Here is a 25,790-nt window from a genome sequence, read left to right on the forward strand (position 1 = left end):
TATATATATATATATATATATATATATATATAAAAACAAAAATTGTGGCGCCAAAATGATATTCTATTGCTATGTGTTATAAACTGTAGTGCTAGTATCTTGTAAACAAAAAGTGTATAAGATTCCTAAATGTGTTTGAAAATCAAGATGTGCATGTGTGATACAACTGTTAAATACTAAGCTAAATTTACAGATATACTTAATACAACACTATGGAATAATACATCAATGTGAGTGAAAAATAAAAAATAAAAAGTGTGCTAAAAGTGCTAAAAAAGTGAAAAAAATGAAAAAAATGTGATGAAAAATAAGTGTAAAGTTATAATATGAAGTCCAACCAGTCCTTCAATAATCAGTCCATAATAGGAGGTATAGGATGTGTGCTAACCCGCTATATTGGACGCACCACAAGGCCTCTCTGCACTCGTTTCCTGGAGCACAGATGGAGTGTTATAAAGGGATTAATTATGAATGGCATTTCCCGACATTACAAAATTCACCATAACCAGGACCTGAAATGTATGACAATAATGGGCCTGGAATACATTTCTCCCTGTGCTCTAGGAGGCGATCGGTTCAAGATCAAGATGGTTCAAGATCTTGTGCAGACAGGAGACTTATTGGATCCACCAGTTAGGGACACTTACCCCTGGTGGACTCAATGAGTGTCTGGATGCTAGTACTCTAGTCTGATCTCCTGCCGGCTTGGACTCTCGTCGCTCTAACTGTGGAGGTAAGTTAACAGCTCTCTCCTCGGTACTCCTTTTTTCCCCCCACTCCCACATCCCCTACAGCTTTCCCTGCTATTTCCCTTCCGTTCCATATATGTACATCACATCCCCCCACCCCTCACCTTCCCACAATCCGGTCCCTTTTCCCTTTCCTTCACAGTATTTAATTTCATCATCACACCATTCCCCATTCCCGGCCCTTAGAAATATCACTGAGTGCACATTTAATCTTATATTAAATTTATAATAAATTTATAATATATTTAGACATCATTATCAACACAGTATTTATTGAAAATAATACACATACATATATTAGCATATTGGGAATTTCCTAGAACAATACAATATAATATAATTTCAAATTATACACACAAACAGTTTTGGTGTATTTCATACACCCATCCTACAACTCTTTCTCTCTCCCATTCTCATCCCTTAGACTCCCTGTTCCTCGATGGAATAACACATTGTCAACCATTAACACTTTTTTTTATGTGTTTATTAGTATAATTCAATGCTTAACTTTAATCTATATGTTTCATATAGGAATATATTGTTATTCCATTTTCCTATATGTAGTAATTGTTTAACCAATATGGGTATAGTTAGATGTATTCGGTCTGTCAGTTAATTTATCCCAACATATGAATTGCATTCGTTCTTATTTTATTCATTTTTTAGAGTGTAATGTAGTTTTAATTATGTAATTTATTGTGTTTTTTATATGCATTAAGTAATTTAGATCCTCCCATAGTAAGTGATTATCTCCATAGAAAATGGTTCCATATTTGCCCCTTGTGCTGTCAGTCATCTGCAGTATCCATTCAATTGAGCAGCAACCTAAAAGCAAATTAAGGGTTAAACATCCCCCTGCGATCAATCACGAATCACTGGACTGGCTGTATAAAGGGGCAGGACGTTTACCGATGATTCATCAGCCCTTTGAGAAAGTCGCCGATTGGTGACGAAACGCGTCAGGGACACTGAGAAGCGCGATTACGTCACGAAGACGCTGCGCACGCGCATGAGGCCATACCAAGCGCGGGAAGATTACAGTGGCCATTCGGAGTGGAGAGCTGAATTCGAACAAGCATACAGACGGTACAACGGCGTCCTTATCCGGTTGGCGGTGATCTGGACCAGCTATCGGGAAGTGACCGTGCCCAGCAGTACCGGATGGTGGTGAATTTATTCACAAACTGCATTTTTAAACTTTTTATCCTGTGAGTGCGATTCCCCCCCCCCCCCTTCCATCCCTTCCCTATTTTTACAATAAATCACGCAGTATTATGCTATGGGGCGTGCGCTCTCTCTCTTTTTCTGTTTTTATATATATATATATATATATATATACTGTATAGTATACAGTATATACACACAGATGATGAACCAATATACAAATACAGTACATGTAGAATGGTTATCAAAATCATACTGTCCTACAAATAACGCATCTCCATACAATACAGACAATAATAATAATAATCCATTTAATAATCCTAACTGATTTTACAATATAAAACATAACATTCCAATCCACACAGTACATTGCATTTACATTGTATACTGTAAATGATGCATAGCATTAAATCTATGCACCATATACAGTACTGTACTGTACATTCTGCAAATGAATGTTAACAATATAATTGCAAGCTACTCTACCAGTAAATACAAACACTTCCAAACAAGTCAACTACAGTATTTTAACCAATCAAGTAAACCAAAATCAATATATACTGTAAGTACCAACCAGAAAAAACAATTTAAAACCAAAGCTAACCCTTACAATACAGTACCAAGGATTACATCTATCTAATTGTAAAAAACCTTATACATTATACACAGCATTGTTTAAAGCCCCCTCCCCCCTAATGTTTCTGTTAAGCAGATTACACTGAAGGGAGAGAGATATAAAGGCCTAAAGCCCCTTCCCCCCTAATGTTTGTGTTAAACAGATTACAATGAAGGGAGAGAGATATAAAGGCCTAAAGCCCCTTCCCCCCTAATGTTTGTGTTAAACAGATTACAATGAAGGGAGAGAGATATAAAGGCCTAAAGCCCATTCCCCCCTAATGTTTCTGTTAAACAGATTACAAAACAGATTACAATGAAGGGAGAGAGATATAAAGGCCTAAAGCCCCTTCCCCCCTAATGTTTCTGTTAAACAGATTACAATGAAGGGAGAGAGATATAAAGGCCTAAAGCCTTACCTGCATTGGTAAACCCTCCCTGCATTGGTAAACCCTCCCTGCATTGATGTCGTGCAGTGTATGTAAATGTGGGGAGGGGGGGGGCCCAATGTGCATAATGTACTGTGAGGTCTAACCACCCTCACCCCCTACCCACATACTGTACCGTTACCCCCCCCCCCCCCTTCCTGGCCATGGCCCCTCACGCACAGCAGCTCCACAATTAATAAATAAATCTAAATAAATACATGAAGAGAAATAAATATATACTGTACTGTAAGTGCCCGCTTTATTGTGTGTAGCGGTGGTGGGTGACGGGGTTTATAAATGTGAGTTTATAAATAAAATAAAGAATATTATTTCTAGGGGCCCTAGAACAGAAGTTCCCACGCCAATTTTGCGCTCATTGCTCTTTTTTTGCTCTTTTTTTACAATGTTGCTGGTCTTGCGGCTTTGCAGTCTGCAAGCAAAAAGCGCCAAGTGTATGAAGTCTGGGTGAGCGCTTTCCACATTTGATGCCTACGGCACCTTCCCATTTCTACACACTTCAATACCTGCACAGTTGGTAGCGCTTTCCATCCCAGCTACCATTCTGGATATTCACCTCTCACAGGCCATTCTTGCCCGAGTCTGTCCTATCAGACAGGGGCATTAACCTGTATCCACACCACCTGGACAATTTCTCTCTGTCAGAGACTTGTGCTATTTATTTTATATATTTTTGTGTAATTATTCATGCAATTTTATGCTCATTTCATATGTGGTTTTCAACATGAAGTGGTTGCTGGGCCTGATCCTAACTCATACAGTATAGCGCTTCCCTGTTTGTTTGTTTATTGCAAGCAAAAAGCAGTTTGTAGTACTGAGTGTGAGATAAATTACTGTATTTATCAGTGTTGATCAAAGAGAGTTGATCAGAAGGATTCCCCTTACTGTATATACAGCACTCTATTGTCATTCATACAGTACTGTATACTGTAGTAAAGGGTAGACAACACATGGTCTTGCAGTATACTGTATTACTAAAAATCTGTCAGGTTGACCAGAATCACTGCGGATATCGGAAAATAATACAATTTTATTAATTCTACGTAGAATTAATAAAATTGTATTATTTTCCGATATCCGCAGTGATTCTGGTCAACCTGACAGATTTTTAGTAATACAGTATACTGCAAGACCATGTGTTGTCTACCCTTTACTACAGTATACTGTATGAATGACAATAGAGTGCTGTATACTTTATAAGGGGAATCCTTCTGATCAACTCTCTTTGATCAACACTGATAAATATCATATTTATACCCCTTTAGCACCTGTCGTTCCATCCTATGCACCCATTTACTGTACAATGGTGATTGCGGTCGTATTCACGTACTTTATGTGAGATAAATTAAGCAGTTCTTTTATTGCTGAAGTCGCCACAAAAAACTTTTATTTACAAATACAGTACAATACAATGGTGAAACATTTCAAGTTAACAGCAATTCAAAACATCAACACACAATAATACATACTGTACAGTACTGTATGATTATTTATTTATAATACAGTATACAGCTCTGTACTGTATACAGTATGCAGTATACAGTATACTGTACTATATTTGGGCCTTGTCTTTGGGGGTTTATTCATGCAATTATTAGGGTGACCTGCCGTTGGAAATACTGACACAGTACAATCCTACAGCTACACCACCCACCCCCTCCAGTACAATACTACAGCTACACCACCCACCCCCTCCCTTAGAGTTTTTAATCCCTCCCTGGCCAAGCATCAATCGTCTGGCTAATCCAATCCAAGTCATTGTTTTGTTAATCTGGCCCTGGGCTGGCTACGGTAACAAGATTCAGCAGGAGGCCAGCCAGAGTACTGTATCATCCCACCATCCACCTTCCTTAGAGGGAGGCCTGTCTGCTTTGGAAAAATCCCCTCTCGAATTTGAAATGTAAATCTGATGTGCATCCGTTTGCTTACAGTAACTGTTCTGTTCAGAACAGCCACTGCTTCTAAATTTCTGAAAATATACAGGATAAATATACAGTAATGTGAAATAATCGTACAATATACAGTAATGTGAAATAATAGTACAGTAGTTCATTGAGAGAGGAGAGGTTTTGTGTACATCATTACTGCTGTTTATATACTGTACATTTGACTGCACAAGCAGATTTGACGAACACAAGGCCCCCCCTCCCCCTTGGGCACCCTTTTTCCTGGAACGACAAGAAAACAAAAACTTTGTTCAGTTACTGTACTGTACTGTATGTGCGTACTGTATTATGGTAGAACTACTGTACAGTAGGTGGCTGGTGCAGCTTTCTCTGGAAAGAAAAAAATGGAGCAGTTAGTAGGCAGTTACTGTAGTACTGTCAAACTAGTCTACTGTACTGTATACTGGAACTACTGTATACTCTGACTATTGGGAAAGAAAAAATCTGTGCCATACTTACCTGTATCATACTGTACTTACTGTACAATACTACAGCACTGTACTACTTTCCTGATGCTTGCCCATTGCGCGCGATGACAATGGGCAACACAGTAGCAATATGGTCTATATATTTATTGCATCGTTCCACGGTGAGTACATCGTTCCAAAAACTCATTATGGCTGTATACAACTCGTCCTTCTTGGAGGGTTTCGCCACTTTACGGATGTGGTCCTTCAGCTGATGCCAGACCATTTCGATCGGATTGAAGTCTGGCGATCTGTGATTGGAAAGAAAGGACAATTAGTTTAAGAGATACAGTACACAGTAAAAACAGTGGGGAACATATAAATGGGACACGGTCTACTGCACTTACTCCGCTGGCGTCTTCACCCAGTTGATGCCGCGCTCAAGGATATGCGCCGTCGACGCGGTGTGCTTGGGATCATTGTCCTGGTAAAAGCGATGACCATTGGGAAAGTCTTGTGTGATGTATCGCACTATCACGGGCACAATGTTGTCTTGGAAGAAATCTTTATTCATGATTCCTATAGCAAGAAAAGAAAAGTGCTCAATAGTACAGTACAGTGCATACGGTAAGGCAACACTAGTCAAGTACAGTGCATTAGGCGGCATTATATTTGAGAAATTGTACCTTCAAAGACGACAATGCATCCCGGTCCACGCCTAGAGATGGCACCCCACACATGCAGCTTCACAGGGTGTTTTGGCCGTGGCTTCAAAGTTATGCGGCCTTTTTTGTGGAACGCAAATCTTGCAAATCTCTCCAGCGACACAGTAGACTCATCAGTGAAGATGCAATCCTGGAAAGTCTCACCGCTGTCGATCCATGCCTGGGCCTGGAGCACTCTTTTGATTTTGTTTGCGTCCCGTATCATGGGGTACGCTCTGTAATGACAATGAATAAAAAATGTTAGCGTCACAGCGCAGTACAGTTTGCAAAACAACACTTTTACTTTACAGTTCCTCCTGTACTGTCCAGTACTAACCTCACACGTCCATATTTCCATCCAATTCTGCGTCTCATCTTCTTTATGCTGCTCTCGGATACAGTCAAATTGTGGTTTTCCTGAAGAGTGTTTTTAACCCTTAATGCGCTCCTCTCATCATTCTCCTCACTTATTCTGTCCACCAGAAGAGTAGTCTCCCTACAATGCAAAGAAATTATATTGTGTTATTAATATGCAGCAATATAAAATGTATACTGTATACTGTACATGTAATGTTGTAATATACAGTAAATATAAATATACAAAAAATGTATACTGCTGTACTATAAATATAAATAGACAAAATATACAGTATACAGTACTGTTGTAATATAAATATACTATATAAATATACTGTTGTTATATCATAATAAATACACATCATATACTGTATATTCCGTTGTAAGATGAATTGCAATACACCAAAAGTGTATACTGCTGCACAAAAAATATAAATTGACCACACATACACTACAGTATATACTGTTGTAATATAATAAATATACTATATAAATACGGTATACTGTTGTTATATCATAATAAATACACATCATATACTGTATATTCCGTTGTAAGATGAATTGCAATATACCAAAAGTGTATACTGCTGCACAAAAAATATAAATTGACCACACATACAGTACACTACAGTATATACTGTTGTAATATAAATATACTATATAAATACGGTATACTGTAGATGTACACTACAGTTTTCTATATTTTTTTTGGTTAAGTTTTATAAATACAGTATACAGTACTTACGCATTTGTTATCTTTGGTGCCTTTTTGCGGTCTCTGTTTTTTCCTTGTGCATGATAGCACACGGTGCTTGATGGCACAACGAGGCCAGAAGCAGTTAACCAGCGCTGGATATCTGCAATTCGTTTTCCGCTCGTGTACATCTCCTTCATTCTCATGCTGAGATCCTTTGAAATCTTCTTAACAGGCATTGCTGCGAGTACTGTAGAAATAAATACAAACACAAGAATGTGTATTCGATGTTTAGTCGATGTGTATTCAATGTGCAGTGAATCCACAAAATGGATGGTGTATTTATATGTTAATGACTCACATTACAGACCACCCACTTTCAACACCTGTACCTGGCCACCATGCATAAAAGGTTGTACACGTTGCATAGCCCACCACTTGCTGATCTTTATCTGAGCCATTGTCCAGATACTGCATTGTGCCTCCCGCTTACATGGAGCATCCCCGGTTCTATGGACGAAAGAACCATCTCACCTCTGCTGTGCCTGCCACACTGAAAAAGAGAAAGGCAGTTACCGTTTCCAAGCCAAAGGCAAAGCGACAGGCTAAGGCCAACAAAGAAAACCTTCTGCTGACCCCAAAGGCTAAGGCTTTTAAAACACGTCAGCCTTATTATGTGAAGAAGAAATACGGTACTGTGCTCGGTACGCAAGACGAATGGCAGCCAACTCACCGAATCCGCAGACCACTTGCTCCCATAAGCTTCGACGACTCTGCTGTAGCTGTCCCAGAAATCTTCAGCCCGGCTTCTCCACCCCCATCTTCTCCGGTTCCATCTGAAGATGCTGCTGCCTCTGAAATCCACGGGTCACTGTCTCCTTTGCTCTTGGACGACTCTGCTTCTCTCCCGGAAATCCAGCGGTCACCTTCTCCATCCCTCTTCGACGACGCTGCAGCTTCTCCTGTACCGGGCATCCCCAGGTCACCTCTTCCACTCTCCATCGATGCCGCTTCTCTCCAGAGAACACCCATCTCATCCTCCGTTGCACCCATCCCCCCAGATCTCCAGATGCCATGCACAAGCAGCTCGTTAGACCGGATCCTGAATGGGCTAAGTGTGGATCTCCCCGGGAATTCTAGTGTGCTGGCAAAGCTAGATCTGCTTCTGGAGTCGGTGCTACATATGGAGCAACGGATGCTACAAATGGAGCAACGGCTGGATCAACGGATGCTACATATGGAGCAACGGATGGATCAACGGATGGACAAGATAGAGGCAGACATAGCGGGCATACATTATTTGCTCGGTGTTAATGCCCCTGTTTCCCCGACGCTGGAGCAGGGGGGTGACATGGATGTGATGCATGGTACCTTCGACCCCCTTCCATCACCAAGCACACCCCCTCCACCAGAAGATGCAGTGTACTATGCTATTGAGGAGGACATGACAACCCCATCAAGACCACGCCAGGAGACAACCCGGCGACCACTACCGGAGGAAAGCTTCCTCCCAGACACCCTACCATTGCCCATCGCCTCAAGTACACCCGCTCCCAAAAGACCTCCTACACCCGCTCGCATACAAACAGAGCCCGACATCTCCCTGTGCGATCTGACACCGGCGCTGAGGGAGAAGTATAGGGTGAGGAGTGCTGGTATACCACACAAGTATGCCTTGGTCATATTTAAACACCATGTTCCCTACACATTGTACTGCGAGTGGGTGTTCAAAGTGAACTATGATGGGAATCGCCAAAAAAAGGCCCTTCCTTCTAATTTAAGGAAAAAGATTGTGGAAGAAATGCAGCGCTATTACCCTGTTACAGATCCTGTAATGAGAGGCGTTAGAGACTGCATTAATGGCGTTTTGCGCCATGCAAGGAATCGGCCATGGATGGAAAATGGGGAGGACTTTCAGTGAGACCATACTGTAATATTGTGCTGTACTGTACAGTACATGTTTTACCCTATAGTACCTGCTGTACTTAAACAAAGGATGCTGAATGTTGTTGTGTGTTGCACGGTTTTTGTACTGTATTTGTAAATAAAAGTTTTTGGTGGCGACTTCAGCAATAAAAGAACTGCTTAATTTATCTCACACTCAGTACTACTGTACAAACTGCTTTTTGCTGCCAGACTGCAAACCCGCAAGACCAGCAACATTGTAACAAAAGAGCAATGAGCGCGCAATTGGCGTGGGAACTTCTGTTCTAAGGCCCCTAGAAATAATATTCTTTATTTTATTTATAAACTCACATTTATAAACCCCGTCACCCACCCCCGCTAAACACAATAAAAAATAATCACACACAGCATCCCCGCAATAAATAAATAAATAAATAAATACAAATAAATACATTTGAAATACATTATTATTTATAGTGTAGATGTGCAGGGGGTCTCGGGAGCTGAACCGCACAGGTTTCAGGTCGGGGGACCCCGTGCCCCCCGAGATACAGGCCCCTTTAGGGGGTGCCGGTATCCCTCTGCGTTAAGGGCCCCGATCACGTGACCGCGGCCTGTTAAACCAAGCAGAGCAGAGGGATACCGGCACCCCCTAAAGGGGCCTGTATCTCGGGGGGCACGGGGTCCCCAGACCTGAAACCTGTGCGCTTCAGCTCTGGAGACCCCCTGCACATCTACACGGTGAATAAAACACACACATCATTAAAGAATCATTCTTTAGCTTAGCGGCTATGCGCTATGGTAAAGAAGCAGCATTTCTGTATTTTTAATAATATTGTACAGTGAGCAGGGGGTTCCCTGAGACAGAAATCTAATCTCAGGGGACCCCCTGCTCCTGCACAATATTATTAAAAGTTCAGAAATGATGCTTCATTAGCATAGCGTATAGCCGCTAAGGTAATGAAGGGGTTAAGGCATAATAACCAATAAATACATTCAATACACTACCCACTACCCATGGCAACCTCCGCTGCTGTACAGTAAAACAGAGAAAAAAATTAACACTTTCAAAGTAATGTCCCCTAACCCCTTAATCACCATAGCGGTTATTAACCGCTACAGTCATGAAGGGGTTAACCCACCCTCACCCACCACTCGGGACGCCTACTGTACATACCCTCCCACTCTAACCCCCCACCCCGTGAGGCCTAACCACCCTCAACCCTCACCCACTAACTACCCACAAGGGAGGCCTACCCACATACCATTGGGGAACATTCCCCCCCCCACCCCCCACCCCCAGTCCCCGCAATCAAAACAATGCACAGCCCCACAATAAACAGCATTCTATTTATTAAATACATTACCCACCCCCTGTGCCCCCCCCATAAATACAAGATTTATTCTTTTACATTCAGGGTCCATAGCGCAGCCCCACGCTAGTCCCCGGTGGGCTGGCAGGGCACCTGGACAGACCTACAGTTTACCAGCAGCATTCCACAGGTTCTGGAGGCCTGCTGGTGGATCCTGCCAGCACCATAGCCCTCAGGTGGTCTCCTTGGGTCACTGTGGAACACAATTGGGTCCCCACGGTAGGCCCAAGGATGTCTGGGAGCCCCGGGTCAAACCCACAGGTGTCTGCGGGGCCTCGGGTGGTTCCCATGGGGGTCTGGGGAACTCACGGGTGCTCACTACGGGTCCGCGGTGCCCCCACAGAAGTGGGACCACACATCATCATCCCCGCACCTACGGGTCGGCGGTGCCCCCACAGAAGTGGGACCACACATCGTCATCCCCGCAGACTATGGGTCCGCGGTGCCCCCACAGAAGTGGGACCACACATCATCATCCCCGCATGTGTCACCCGTGGAACCACCAGCCTGATACCCTTGGGATACCCGAGGATACCCACAGGTGGTCTCCATAGGCCCCACGCAAAACCATGGAATCAAACCCTGAATGTAAAAAAAATAAACCTGGCCTATACATTCAATACATACACCCTCCCCCCCAACACCTACAGTACAATAATGTGAAAAATAACTATTATCCAGATATGGATAATAGATTAATTGCCCATTATTAAAAACATTAACTAGCATATACAAATAAATAAAGTACTACTGACCTCATCAATACGAAGTGTCCGTTGCCAGCAAAATCCTTGTCTTGTCCACAACATACATAGCAAATACAAAGCCAATACATTGCAATTACATTCAGATATCAATTAACCCCTTAAACACCTTATCGGATAATAACCGCAAAGGTAATTAAGGGGTTAAGCCACACAGGCACGATACCCACCCTTCACCCATGAATTTGTACTGTGGCTTCATCATGCAACTATATATATATACTGTATATATATACATACAGAGAGACAGAGAGAAAGAGAGAGAGAGAGATATATACAGTATATATATATATATACACACATTATATACACACCCATGATAAACCAATATACAGTACAAATAAATGTAGAAGGGTTATCAAAAGCATACTGCCCTACAACCAAACACGTCTCCATACAGACACTACATTAAAATCAATTTCCTTTAAAAATCCTAACTGATCTCACAATCTACTGTACTGTATATGATCACAAACCAATGAAAAAAGTCACATTCCAAAATGCATAAAATCTATGCACCATACTGTATACATTCTGCAAATTAATCAACGTAAACAAAAATCAATTAGCAATCATTATTTACATCCCTAAACATTTCACACTCAATCATGAACAATGAAACCATTAACAGATTCACGCCTAGAGCAGAACAATTAAGCCTTTGAAAAAATATAAGTACCAACAAAAATACAACCTTTACAGTACAACCAAGGCTATCTATCCCTGACCTTCCTCAAACACACAATACAATACCAAGGAATAATACATCTATCTAATTTTAAAATACTTTAAACTCACAAAATAATTAAAAACACATCTAATCCAGCTTTTAAAACATCATCATTTCTTACCCTGAATGTATACTGTACATTATATCTCTCTAGACATATATATTGTACTGTACATACATACATACAGTGGCACAAAAAAAAAAAATACACATGTTAAAAAACCTTTTGAAATAATGAACAAGTTAAATAAAATACATTTCTTTACTGTAGTTCACTTACCATTACTTGCCCCCACCGACTCCCGTTGCGCAGCTTACTCACGAACCAATCCACGATCAGGAATCCATAAAATAATAAACCATTCAAAATAATAAACATTAAACTAAAAATCCAAACCAATCCACGGGTCTTCTACTTGTAATCCATCTTCATCTGTATTCTTCTTTCTTCTATCTCCTTCCGGGCGGGGCAGGGCGTGGTCTTCTTTCCATCATCGGCCACGCCCTTGTCTTTTTCCTTCTCCGGAGGTCCTTCCTCCGCGGCGTCTGGCTGCAAAATGAGACGACATAGGCTTTTAAAGGCCTATGACGTCACATTTTGCGTCATGGTTCCCACGGTCCTGATTGGACCGTGAAAACCATGTGTTTTGGCCGATAATAAAAAAATGATGACGTCACTTAAAGGGAATGAAAGCACAGCCAATCAGAATGGCTTTGCTTCAATTGCCTTTAAGTTGACGTCATGAAAAGGCACATGGCCGTGCACACATTGTACCAGAGCCAATCAGAGTAGGGATAAAGTTCCCACGCTCTGATTGGCTCTGGTACCATGTGTGCACGGCCATGTGCCTTTTGAATGGTTTATTATTTTATGGGTTCCTGATCGTGGATTGGTTCGTGAGTAAGCTGGGCAACGGGAGTCGGTGGGGGCAAGTAATGGTAAGTGAACTACAGTAAAGAAATGTATTTTATTTAACTTGTTCATTATTTCAAAAGGTTTTTTAACATGTGTATTTTTTTTTTTTGTGCCACTGTATGTATGTATGTACAGTACAATATATATGTCTAGAGAGATATAATGTACAGTATACATTCAGGGTAAGAAATGATGATGTTTTAAAAGCTGGATTAGATGTGTTTTTAATTATTTTGTGAGTTTAAAGTATTTTAAAATTAGATAGATGTATTATTCCTTGGTATTGTATTGTGTGTTTGAGGAAGGTCAGGGATAGATAGCCTTGGTTGTACTGTAAAGGTTGTATTTTTGTTGGTACTTATATTTTTTCAAAGGCTTAATTGTTCTGCTCTAGGCGTGAATCTGTTAATGGTTTCATTGTTCATGATTGAGTGTGAAATGTTTAGGGATGTAAATAATGATTGCTAATTGATTTTTGTTTACGTTGATTAATTTGCAGAATGTATACAGTATGGTGCATAGATTTTATGCATTTTGGAATGTGACTTTTTTCATTGGTTTGTGATCATATACAGTACAGTAGATTGTGAGATCAGTTAGGATTTTTAAAGGAAATTGATTTTAATGTAGTGTCTGTATGGAGAAGTGTTTGGTTGTAGAACAGCATGGTTTTGATAACCCTTCTACATTTATTTGTACTGTATATTTGGTTTATCATGGGTGTGTATATAATGTGTGTATATATATATATATACTGTATATATCTCTCTCTCTCTCTTTCTCTCTGTCTCTCTGTATGTATATATATACAGTATATATATATAGTTGCATGATGAAGCCACAGTACAAATTCATGGGTGAAGGGTGGGTATCGTGCCTGTGTGGCTTAACCCCTTAATTACCTTTGCGGTTATTATCCGATAAGGTGTTTAAGGGGTTAATTGATATCTGAATGTAATTGCAATGTATTGGCTTTGTATTTGCTATGTATGTTGTGGACAAGACAAGGATTTTGCTGGCAACGGACACTTCGTATTGATGAGGTCAGTAGTACTTTATTTATTTGTATATGCTAGTTAATGTTTTTAATAATGGGCAATTAATCTATTATCCATATCTGGATAATAGTTATTTTGCACATTATTGTACTGTAGGTGTTGGGGGGGAGGGTGTATGTATTGAATGTATAGGCCAGGTTTATTTTTTTTACATTCAGGGTTACTTCCGTGGTTTTGCGTGGGACCTCTGGAGACCACCCGCGGGGAATCCTCGGGTATCCTAAAGGGTAGCAGGCTGGTGGTTCCACGGGTGACACATGCGGGGATGATGATGTGTGGTCCCACTTCTGTGGGGGCACCGCGGACCCGTAGTCTGCGGGCATGACGATGTGTGGTCCCACTTCTGTGGGGGCACCTCCGAGCCGTAGGTGCGGGGATGATGATGTGTGGTCCCACTTCTGTGGGGGCACCGCGGACCCGTAGTGAGCACCCGTGAGTTCCCCAGACCCCCATGGGAACCACCCGAGGCCCCGCAGACACCTGTGGGTTTGACCCGGGGCTCCCAGACATCCTTGGGCCTACCGTGTGGACCCAATTGTGGCTCACGGTGACCCAAGGAGACCACCTGAGCGCCATGGTGCTGGCAGGATCCACCAGCAGGCCTCCAGAACCTGTGGAATGCTGCTGGTAAACTGTAGGTCTGTCCAGGTGCCCTGCCAGCCCACCGGGGACTAGCGTGGGGCTGCGCTATGGACCCTGAATGTAAAAGAATAAATCTTGTATTTATGGGGGGGGCACAGGGGGTGGGTAATGTATTTAATAAATAGAATGCTGTTTATTGTGGGGCTGTGCATTGTTTTGATTGCGGGGACTGGGGGTGGGGGGTGGGGGGGGGAATGTTCCCCAATGGTATGTGGGTAGGCCTCCCTTGTGGGTAGTTAGTGGGTGAGGGTTGAGGGTGGTTAGGCCTCACGGGGTGGGGGGTTAGAGTGGGAGGGTATGTACAGTAGGCGTCCCGAGTGGTGGGTGAGGGTGGGTTAACCCCTTCATGACTGTAGCGGTTAATAACCGCTATGGTGATTAAGGGGTTAGGGGACATTACTTTGAAAGTGTTAATTTTTTTCTCTGTTTTACTGTACAGCAGCGGAGGTTGCCATGGGTAGTGGGTAGTGTATTGAATGTATTTATTGGTTATTATGCCTTAACCCCTTCATTACCTTAGCGGCTATACGCTATGCTAATGAAGCATCATTTCTGAACTTTTAATAATATTGTGCAGGAGCAGGGGGTCCCCTGAGATTAGATTTCTGTCTCAGGGAACCCCCTGCTCACTGTACAATATTATTAAAAATACAGAAATGCTGCTTCTTTACCATAGCGCATAGCCGCTAAGCTAAAGAATGATTCTTTAATGATGTGTGTGTTTTATTCACCGTGTAGATGTGCAGGGGGTCTCCAGAGCTGAAGCGCACAGGTTTCAGGTCTGGGGACCCCGTGTCCCCCGAGATACAGGCCCCTTTAGGGGGTGCCGGTATCCCTCTGCTCTGCTTGGTTTACAGGCCGCGATCACGTGATCGGGGCCTTTAACGCAGAGCACTCAGCACTCAGAAACACAGGCCAGGCAGATTTAACACACACACACAATAGGGGGAGGTTTTTTTACATAGATTGCAGGGAAGCTTAACGCACACACACAATAGGGGGATAGGGGGAGGTTTTTTTTTACATAGATTAGAGAGAAGGCAGGGCGTTTTAAAAGCGAGAATAGGGGGAGGGTTTTTTACATAGATTAGAGAGAAGGCAGGGCGTTTTAAAAGCGAGAATAGGGGGAGGGGTTTTTACATAGATTAGAGAGAAGGCAGGGCGTTTTAAAAGCGAGAATAGGGGGAGGGGGTTTCACATAGATTAGAGAGAAGGCAGGGCGTTTTAAAAGCGAGAATAGGGGGAGGGGGTTTTACATACAGTAGATTAGAGAGAAGGCAGGGAGTTTTAACACAGACGTGAAAAATATGTATTGAATGTATTAATTGTTTATTATGCCTTATCCCCTTCATTGCCTTAGCGGCTATCCGCTATGGTAATGACGCAGCATTTTCCGTATTTTTAATAATATTGATCAGGAGCAGGGGGGGTCCCTGAGCATTAATTTCTGGCTCAGGGAACCCCCTGCTCACTGTACAATATTATTAAAATACACAAATGATGCTTCTTTAACATAGCGCATAGACGCTAAGGTAAAGAACGAGTGTTTATTTATACTGTATATTGTATGTGTTTTATTGATACTGTACATGTGCAGAGGATCTCCAGAGCAGAAGCGCACAGGTTTCAGGTCTGGGGACCCGGGCCCCCCGAGATACAGACCCCTTTAGGGGGTGCCGGTATCCCTCTGCTCTGCTTGGTTTACAGGCCGCGGTCACGTGATCGGGACCTTTAAACGCAGAGGGAAACCGGCACCCCCTAAAGGGGCATGTATCTCGGGGGGCACGGGGTCCCCAGACCTAAACCCAACGCGATTCAGCTCCAGAGACCCCCTGCACATCTACACTATCAATAAAAATGTATTTCAAATGTATTTATTGTCATTTATTTATTTATTTATTTTTATTTTTATTTAATTATTTTTTGGCGGCTGCTGTGCTGTGTGTGTGTATTTTTTTATTGTGGGTAGCGGGAGGGTGGGTGAATGGGGTATTAGCCCCAACGATGGTTGGGGAGGGCTTGCGGGGGGGGGGTAGCGGGAGGGCTTAACCCCTTCATGACCGTAGCAGTATTAACTGCTACGGTCGTGAAGGGGTTAAGTGCACCCGCAAACCCCCCCCCCTTCCCGCAAGTCCTAAACTCACACCAAGGGCCAAATACCCCCCTCACCCATCCCCACTACACACAATAAAGCGGGCACGGTGGGTTAACCCCTTCATTGCCTTAGCGGCTATCCGCTATGGTAATGACGCAGCATTTTCCGTATTTTTAATAATATTGATCAGGAGCAGGGGGGGTCCCTGAGCATTAATTTCTGGCTCAGGGAACCCCCTGCTCACTGTACAATATTATTAAAATACACAAATGATGCTTCTTTAACATAGCGCATAGACGCTAAGGTAAAGAACGAGTGTTTATTTATACTGTATATTGTATGTGTTTTATTGATACTGTACATGTGCAGAGGGTCTCCAGAGCAGAAGCGCACAGGTTTCAGGTCTGGGGACCCCGTGCCCCCCCGAGATACAGGCTCCTTTAGGGGGTGCCGGTATCCCTCTGCTCTGCTTGGTTTACAGGCCGCGGTCACGTGATCGGGACCTTTTAACGCAGAGGGATACCGGCACCCCCTAAAGGGGCCTGTATCTCGGGGGGCACGGGGTCCCCAGACCTAAAACCAACGCGATTCAGCTCCAGAGACTCCCTGCACATCTACACTATCAATAAAAATGTATTTCAAATGTATTTATTGTCATTTATTTATTTATTTATTTATACAGTATTTATTTATTTATTTTTTGGCGGCTGCTGTGCTGTGTGTGTATTTTTTTACACTATCAATAAAAATGTATTTCAAATAATTTTTGTTGTGCCGATGTTTGCGCAGAGAGAGAGCAGCGGATCTCTCTCTGCTGCAACCACATCACGCCCCCGCCGCCCATACAGTAGTATCATTTATGTATATGCATACAGTATACAGTACTGTACAGTATGTGTACAGTACTGTATGTTAGGGCTTATAGGGGTTGTTGTTATACAGTATATATATATATATACAGTATATATACTGCATTACAATTCATTATAGGGGACGGCTTCACAGAGAACAGCTCGCAAGCGCCACCATGTGTATTTTCACGGCATTGCAGTATTTCAGCAAGCCGGAATAAAAAGCTTAAATCCCTGCCGGAAAAGAACGCAATGCACTCTGGCAGAAAACTATCAGAAACCTGAATACACCCGAGTATACCCGAATTCGCGGGACTAGCCGTGCTCGAATAAAGTGTGTCGCCAGTGTAACTATTATCCAGATAGGGATAATAGATTATATGCCCATTATTAAACACATTAACTAGCATAATAAAATAACTAAAGTTCTACTCACCTCATCAATAAGAAGCCCCCTCGCCAGCATAATCCTTGTCCTCCGTTGCCAACAAAATACATAGCCAATACATTGCAATTACATTCAGATATCAATTAACCCCTTAATCACCTTATCGGATAATAACCGCAAAGGTAATTAAGGGGTTAAGCCACCCTGGCCCGATACCCACCCTTCACCCATTCAGTTGTACAGTGGCTTCATCATGCAACTATATATATACACATCTATATACAGTGTTCGACAAATCACCCAAAAATCTACTCGCCCAATCAAAAAATCTACTCGCCACCTAGTCCCGCCCCCAACCCCACCCCTAATTCGCCCCCAACCCCGCTTTAAAATAAAATATATAAATAAAATACATTTAATAAATTCCTAGTCAGAACAACATTCGTTTTTGACATAAATGTATTTATTGTATTACATTATACTACAATTAGTCCTTGTTACGTGTGTGTGTGTTTGTGTAAATGTCGGATCTAGAAATAAAAGCCGGGTGTGAATGACTAGTTTCCTGAACCCCTTAACCAGTGTCTGGACGTCCCCGCTTCACAATATCTAAAGCAGCAATCCCGCCTGGGATCTTACCTGATCCGCAGTCCCTCAATGTCCAGGTACCCTCATTACCGCAATGTTATACATTGGAGGGGATTTGTTCCCTACCTGTCTTCTGGGTTAGGGGGGGATCCGATGTCTTCTGTGTGAAGCTTGAGTCATATCTGGAAGAAAGCAGTATAGGTTATTTCGGTGTAGTATAGGGCAGTTAAGAAATATAGGGTAAATAAGAGATCCAGAGTGTGAGAGAGAGTGTGGGTGAGAGACACATAGAGAGAGACACACAGAGAGAGACACACAGAGAGAGACACACAGAGAGAGACACACAGAGAGAGACACACAGAGAGAGACACACAGAGAGAGACACAGAGAGAGAGACACACAGAGACACACAGAGAGAGACACACACAGACACACACAGAGAGAGACACACACAGACACACACAGAGAGAGAGACACACAGACACACAGAGAGAGAGACACACAGACACACACAGAGAGAGACACACACAGACACACAGAGAGAGAGAGACACACACAGACACACACAGATAGAGAGACACACACAGACACAGAGAGAGAGAGAGACACACACACAGACACACACAGAGAGAGAGAGACACACACAGACACACAGAGAGAGAGAGACACACACACACACAGACACACAGAGAGAGAGAGACACACACACAGACACACAGAGAGCGAGAGAGTCACACACACAGACACACACACACAGAGAGAGAGACACACACAGACACACACACACAGAGAGAGACACACATAGAGAGAGAGAGAAACACATACAGAGAGAGAGACACAGAGAGAGAGAGAGATACAAACACACAGAGAGAGACACACACAGAGAGAGAGACACACACAGAGAGAGAGACACACACAGAGAGAGAGAATTAGAGAGCACGACAGGGAGAGAGAGAGGGTGAGGGCGACAGGGAGAGAGAGAGGGTGATGGAGACAGGGTGAGAGTGACAGAGGGTGACAGGGTGAGGGTTATAGGGTGAGAGAGAGGGCAACAGGGTAAGTGAGAGAGGGTGAGGGTGACAGAGTGAGAGAGAGAGGGTGAGGGTGACAGGGTGAAAGAGAGAGGGCGACAGGGTGAGAGAGAGAGAGTGAGAGGGCGACAGGGTGAGAGAGAGAGGGTGAGGGTGACAGGGTAAAAGAGAGGGTGAGGTGACAGGTTAAGAGAGAGGGTGAGGGTGACAGGGTAAGAGAGAGGGTGAGGGTGACAGGGTGAGAGAGAGAGGGCGACAGGGTGAGAGAGAGACGGCGACAGGGTGAGTGAGAGAGGGTGAGGGCGACAGGGTGAGTGAGAGAGGGTGAGGGTGACAGGGTAAGAGAGAGAGAGGGCGACAGGGTGAGAGAGAGAGAGAGGGTGACAGGGTGAAAGAGAGAGGGTGACAGGGTGAGAGAGAGAGAGAGATGGCAACAGGGTGAGTGAGAGAGGGTGAGGGTGACAGGGTGAGAGAGAGAGGGTGACAGGGTGAGAGAGAGAGACGGCGACAGGGTGAGTGAGAGAGGGTGAGGGTGACAGGGTAAGAGAGAGAGAGGGCGACAGGGTGAGAGGGAGAGAGGGCGACAGGGTAAGAGAGAGAGGGCGACAGGGTGAGAGAGAGAGGGTGAGAGAGACAGAGGGCGAGAGAGACAGAGGGCGAGAGAGAGAGAGGGCGAGAGAGAGAAGGCGAGAGAGAGGGCGAGAGAGAGGGCGAGAGAGAGAGGGCGAGAGAGAGGGCGAGAGAGAGAGAGGGAGAGAGAGAGGGCGAGAGAGAGAGGGCAACACAGGGCGAGGGCGACACAGGGAGAGGGTGACACACAGACACAGACTCACAGACACACACATACTCAGACACACACACACACACACACACACACACACACACACACACACACACACACACACACACACACACCAACATCTCCATGAGGAACGTGGCCGGAGGGACGTGCCCCCCCCGTGTGCGCATGCGCAGGCTGCAGCCATGGCGACGGGAGTGCTGCCAGCCTGCTACCCCGCTCCCATAACCTGCGCGTGTGCAAAAGGAGCATGGGACGGAGTGGAAGCACCTGGGAAGAAGCCGTGGGTCCCCCCCCAGCCTACCTCCCACCCCCTGCATTCGCGTGCGCATGCGTAGGCTGCAGCCAGAGCTGCCAGCCTGCTTCCCCGCTCCCATTAACAGAGCGTGGGACGAGGGGAAGCGCCTGGGCAGCAGCAGCCGCGGGACCCCCCCAGCCTAAATCCCATCCCGAGCAGCAAGCGGGGATCGGGGGCAGGGGGGGTTGGGGCTGACCCAGGGGTCAGGGATCCCTGACGAAGTACACTCCATGTACGAAACGCGTTGGATTAAGAGGGCGCATTCCAAACACTACCCGCTGTGTGATTTTACCCCATCTGCCATTCGGTTTCATCTCCGTTACACCTGCTGCTCCTCCGGCCGGCCGAGACTGTATAGCTACTGGCGCCACTTGATGACGTCATTGACGCGCGCTCAAAGTGGATGCCGTGCATGCAGATAGATGCTTGAAAGCCAGGGAGAGAGAGCCTGCTTCCCCGCAATAGCTGCCGTGAGTACGCCGCGGGACAGCTGAAGTCCATCCGGTTGCTGTGTCCATGCCGTTGGGCAGCTGCCTTTCAGCAAGGCGAGTTGAGCGGTGCAGAGAGTACCCACGGGAGACGTGAAAGGAGAAGAGATTCCATCCAGTGACCGTTACCCACCATCTGTTGCTGATTGGTAACATGTCCATATACATGTTTTGCTAGTAAATTTTAAACTGATGTACGTGCAATACTCACCTGTTTTATCACAATATAATTTATTTATATACTACACTATGAGGTTTTTTGCGCTGTTTCTTTTGTCATTATCTCTCTAGTTTTGGTCTGTGGAGCCATTCCACGAATTCAGCAGCATATCCTCACACTTAAAGTAACAGGTTTACCTTATATTTATTATAATTATATATCACTGAATATTCACTATTAAGCACATATTCACGATTATTAGAGCGCAGTTCACCCTTTGTTTCTAATCTCCTGTAGAGCCTTGATCAAGTCTGCTGTATCTCTGATGTATGATGGTAACAACCATACCAATGGTTGGAGGAACTAATCCACATACCGAGATAGACCATCTCCCAAAGATCCAATGCTGGACACGATGGGCCGACCTGGAGGGTTCTCCAGGGATTTGTGGATCTTTGGGAGATGGTGAAATATCGGTATAGTGGGATTGTCGACAAGCAAAAAAGCGTATTCAGTTTGCTCCAGAACTTAAGTAATCGTCCCAAATCCAGCAAATCTCTCAATTCTTTGAGGAATTGCTTGGTTGGATTTTATCTTAATTTGGAAGAAGACGAAATGTCATTAAGTAGATGTAACGCTTCTACTTGATATGCCCTGGAGGACTGAATGAGGATTGCTCCGCCTTTGTCTGCATTTTTTATTAATAAAGCCTTATTTTTTTGGAAGATCAATTCACTCCCTCCTCTCAGACCCAGTTTAATTCGGTGTTTGTGGTGTATTGAAAGAGAAACCCTGGGAAAGTAAGAGAAGATCTCTTTCTACTGTACCAATCTTTCAAAAGTAAGGAGATGCGGCCCCTTACTAAAATTCGGACAGAACATCGATTTCTTCTTGAATCCTGAATTGGTATTTCCAAAAAAGGATGAAAATGATCCATCTATGTTGTAATCATCTGGAAAAAAATTGCTCATCCAGAAGGTTTTCCATATCCTGCAATGTGCAGAATTCTCTCCCTCTCCCGCATCTTGATCTTTTTTTGTGAAGAATTTTTTCAACACCAATTTTCTGTTAAAATGGGAGGAAGGGGCCACCAACCTCCAACCAACTGATACGCGTTGAAAATTAAAATTAATGAACACACAATTCCAGAAAACTCTAACCCCAGAAACCAACACACATACACACATATATATAGTACTATAGCTGCAGCTGTAGTTGTCCACACTCTGAGATGCTGGCCGCAATCCAGTAGCCCGATTAGGTGGTGTCACCTTGAAATCAAGTTCTCCAGCAACTAGCACTGTGTTTTTAGGTTCCTCCTCGGCACTGTGTCTGTCCTGGATTTCCGGCGTGATGATGTTATACGCAAAAGCAACGTCCCTACGCGTTTCGTCGTGATGTCACAACTTCATCAGGGGGTATTGCCATGGTCATGCAGTAACACTTTTATAGTCCCAAACTAATCAGGTGATGGCAATTGTATGAATAATACGTCATAGGTGGACTATAAATGCACAGTTTAGGAAATTTGGACATTGAAGGCTCTAAATATATAACAACATTAAAAATCAAACAAATAATTCAGAGTTATACATATATCAACATTAAATCATAATTTGATTGGATGGAAAACAACATTGACATTTAATAAACCGCACTATGGAATACCTATATACGAACATTGTGATTATTTCATTGGATTACACTGGAAAATATTACCAGTATCTGTTGACATTATTATTATAATGTCTATTGATATAGATTTTGTAATATTTGATGAGATAGGGAACTGACAGAACTTGATGATTCATACAGTAGATCCTACATTTTAGTAGATCCTAATCAACATCCCACCTTTAGGGATTGTAGTTGTTATGAAAGGTCAACAATAGTTAGTTTTTCATCAAAATTAGATTATCATCAGTAATTAGATTAATTGTGATTAATTAACCCTGATGAAGTCGTGACATCATGATGAAATGCGTAGGGATGTTGCTTTTGCGTATCACGTCCTCACGCTGGAAATCCAGGACAGACGCTGTGCCAAGGAGGAACCTAAAAACACATTGCTGGTTGCTGGATGACCTGATTCCAAAGTGAAACCGCCTGCTCCGGCTCCTGGATTGCAAGCAACATCTCAGTGTGGACTATTCTCTCTCCATTCTGACTGATGAGACGGAGCATGAGCTTGACTCATAATATACCATATTGCCTCCAAGATTTGTGAGTGTGATACTTTTATTTATTCAGAAGATTAAAATGTTGGTTAGATTTTACAATTTGAGCATGCGCTTGTTTTTTCTTTTGTATAGGTATTGTTATAGGAAGTGGTTGTTCCTTGATGCAAGCAGCCTGGTTCTCCTAAGGATACATTTCTTGGATCCATTTGTATATACACCCGTTGGTGTATCTACTGTACATTTTATAAACACCATTGGTTTGCATATCAGCAGATTTTTTACACAATTTATAAATATATTATTTTAGATCAGTAAACACATTATAGTCCCAACATTGGCTTCTTTAGATATATTGTCTCCAGCCTATCTTCACAGGCATTGTATTTCATCAGAGTTAACAATATATATTTGGTTTAAGCACTATCACAAATTCAACATCCTAGGATATTTTCACCTATAACAATTTTATTTTATTGCTAGTCTATAATTGTAAGGTGCTGTCTAAAATCTTTTTGTTCTGTTGTGTGTGTGTGTGTGTGTGTGTGTGTGTGTGTGTGTGTGTGTGTGTGTGTGTGTGTGTGTGTGTGTGTGTGTGTGTGTGTGTGTGTGTGTGTGTGTGTGTGTGTGTGATGTATGTATGTACTGTATGTACATATATATATATAGGAGAGAAAAAACGCAGGCGCAAATAGTGATAAGTGAAAACTGTTGCAAAGTATCAGGGAAGGATTAATAGCACATGGACAAAACCAATGAAGATGAATCAGAAATAATAAAAAAGAAGCAAAATATGGTGAAGTATGCTTGTATTCTTCAGAATGCGCAAAAGACAAAAGGCTACTTACAAAGTAGCAGATAAAACAGGCATGTAGGATATCAAGATCCTCTCCTCACTGCTGATCTGTATGGCGGCTTGTTTGTTCTGGCTCCACCTGGAACGCTGAGACTCCGCATTGGTAGGAGAACAGGCAAGGACAGCTAAACGGAGTGCTGCTGACATTGAGGAGGCAAACATAAGTATTACCGGTGAAGAGGGGAGACACAGCTGAATGCTGTAAGCTGCCATCCACAGAGAAGCACACAGCCACTCTCTAGAGGTGAAGGAAAGGAGCAAGGGGAGACGCGACAGAGCGGAACCAGAGAGACACTGGGAGACCATACACACACACCTTACATATCTGGGAGATATGCTAATGGTTATGCAAAGTATATTTAAATGACTTACACACCAACCTTTCTAAAATGATTTCCATAAGAACTATTTTGACTAGCCTAAAGCACCTTGTGAGGAAGGGGGTACGGGAACCAGCACCAACCCCACAACCTCTGCTATTTTTTGCAGCAACTCTAGAAGTTAACTAAACCAGCTGATGGGTAGCACAACTATCACAACATATTGTTTCTTTCTCTCATCATAATTTAAGGACAAAAATAGCTTTCTCTTTCTCTTCCTCCCCCACCCCTCTTGCGCATATGAAAGGAATTAGCAAATTCATGGCGGATTAGAATTTTTGGGTAAATTAAGCCCATCTCTAATTGGGAGTTCCCTTATTTTTCTTTGTGACATTACTGGTTCTCCTACTGTCCCTTGCTCAGGCTTCCAATGAGTACTGTTGCCCCACTCAGTGTTGAACTAACGTTCACCGCAATTGATCAGTATCTATCATATGAGGAGACCAGTGATGCTTGAAAGTGGCCCATACTGAGAAAGACTGGGTTGTGCTAAGTAAGAGCATATGAATACTACTGTCAACAGTAGGCTTTTTTGTGGGATTTGCGATCATGCTGAGGTGTGTCAATCCTTTATGATTAGACCGCCCGCAGTGATAATGCTCCAGCACTGGGGCAGTCATGGTCCCATAGCTTGCCCCAGTGCCGCAAACAGTAAGTCTTGTTACATCTGTAGTTTGGTACAAAAATTGAAATACGGTTCTGCACAAGACGGTCTTCTAATGTAGAATTATTGTGCTCCCACCATTGAGACCCCCCTTGTTCTGGAAAAATGTATTATATAATAGAGGGCATATGTCCTCTTCCATGATGGCTGCTGATTCCTGTGAACTACTGTAGAAACAGTGACCTCATTGGATTCCTTGAAAAGATTTAGCCAACCTTACTGTTCTCGTGGCCATGGCCGTGACCGGACCGATAGTAGTATTACCTGAGTTCTTATCTTTTTCTTATTTAATCCAGTGAACTAATTTTTACTGGTGGGTGGTCTTTAGAAGAATACAGCAATAAGTCAGCAGGGGGTAAAAGAGTATCAAAGACAAAGCATTGTGTGGGGCAGTGTATAAATAGCTGGCAGACACACACTTACAGGTAGACACAGATTACACTGAAGACTACTATACTGTAAAGCACCATTCTAATAAGGAAGTGAAGTGGGTGTACCATTGATCTTTCACTGTCACAATGAGTGTTAGAAACAATTAGAATAAT

This window comes from Ascaphus truei, chromosome 4 (assembly GCF_040206685.1).
Source record: "Ascaphus truei isolate aAscTru1 chromosome 4, aAscTru1.hap1, whole genome shotgun sequence".
NCBI lineage: Eukaryota > Metazoa > Chordata > Amphibia > Anura > Ascaphidae > Ascaphus > Ascaphus truei.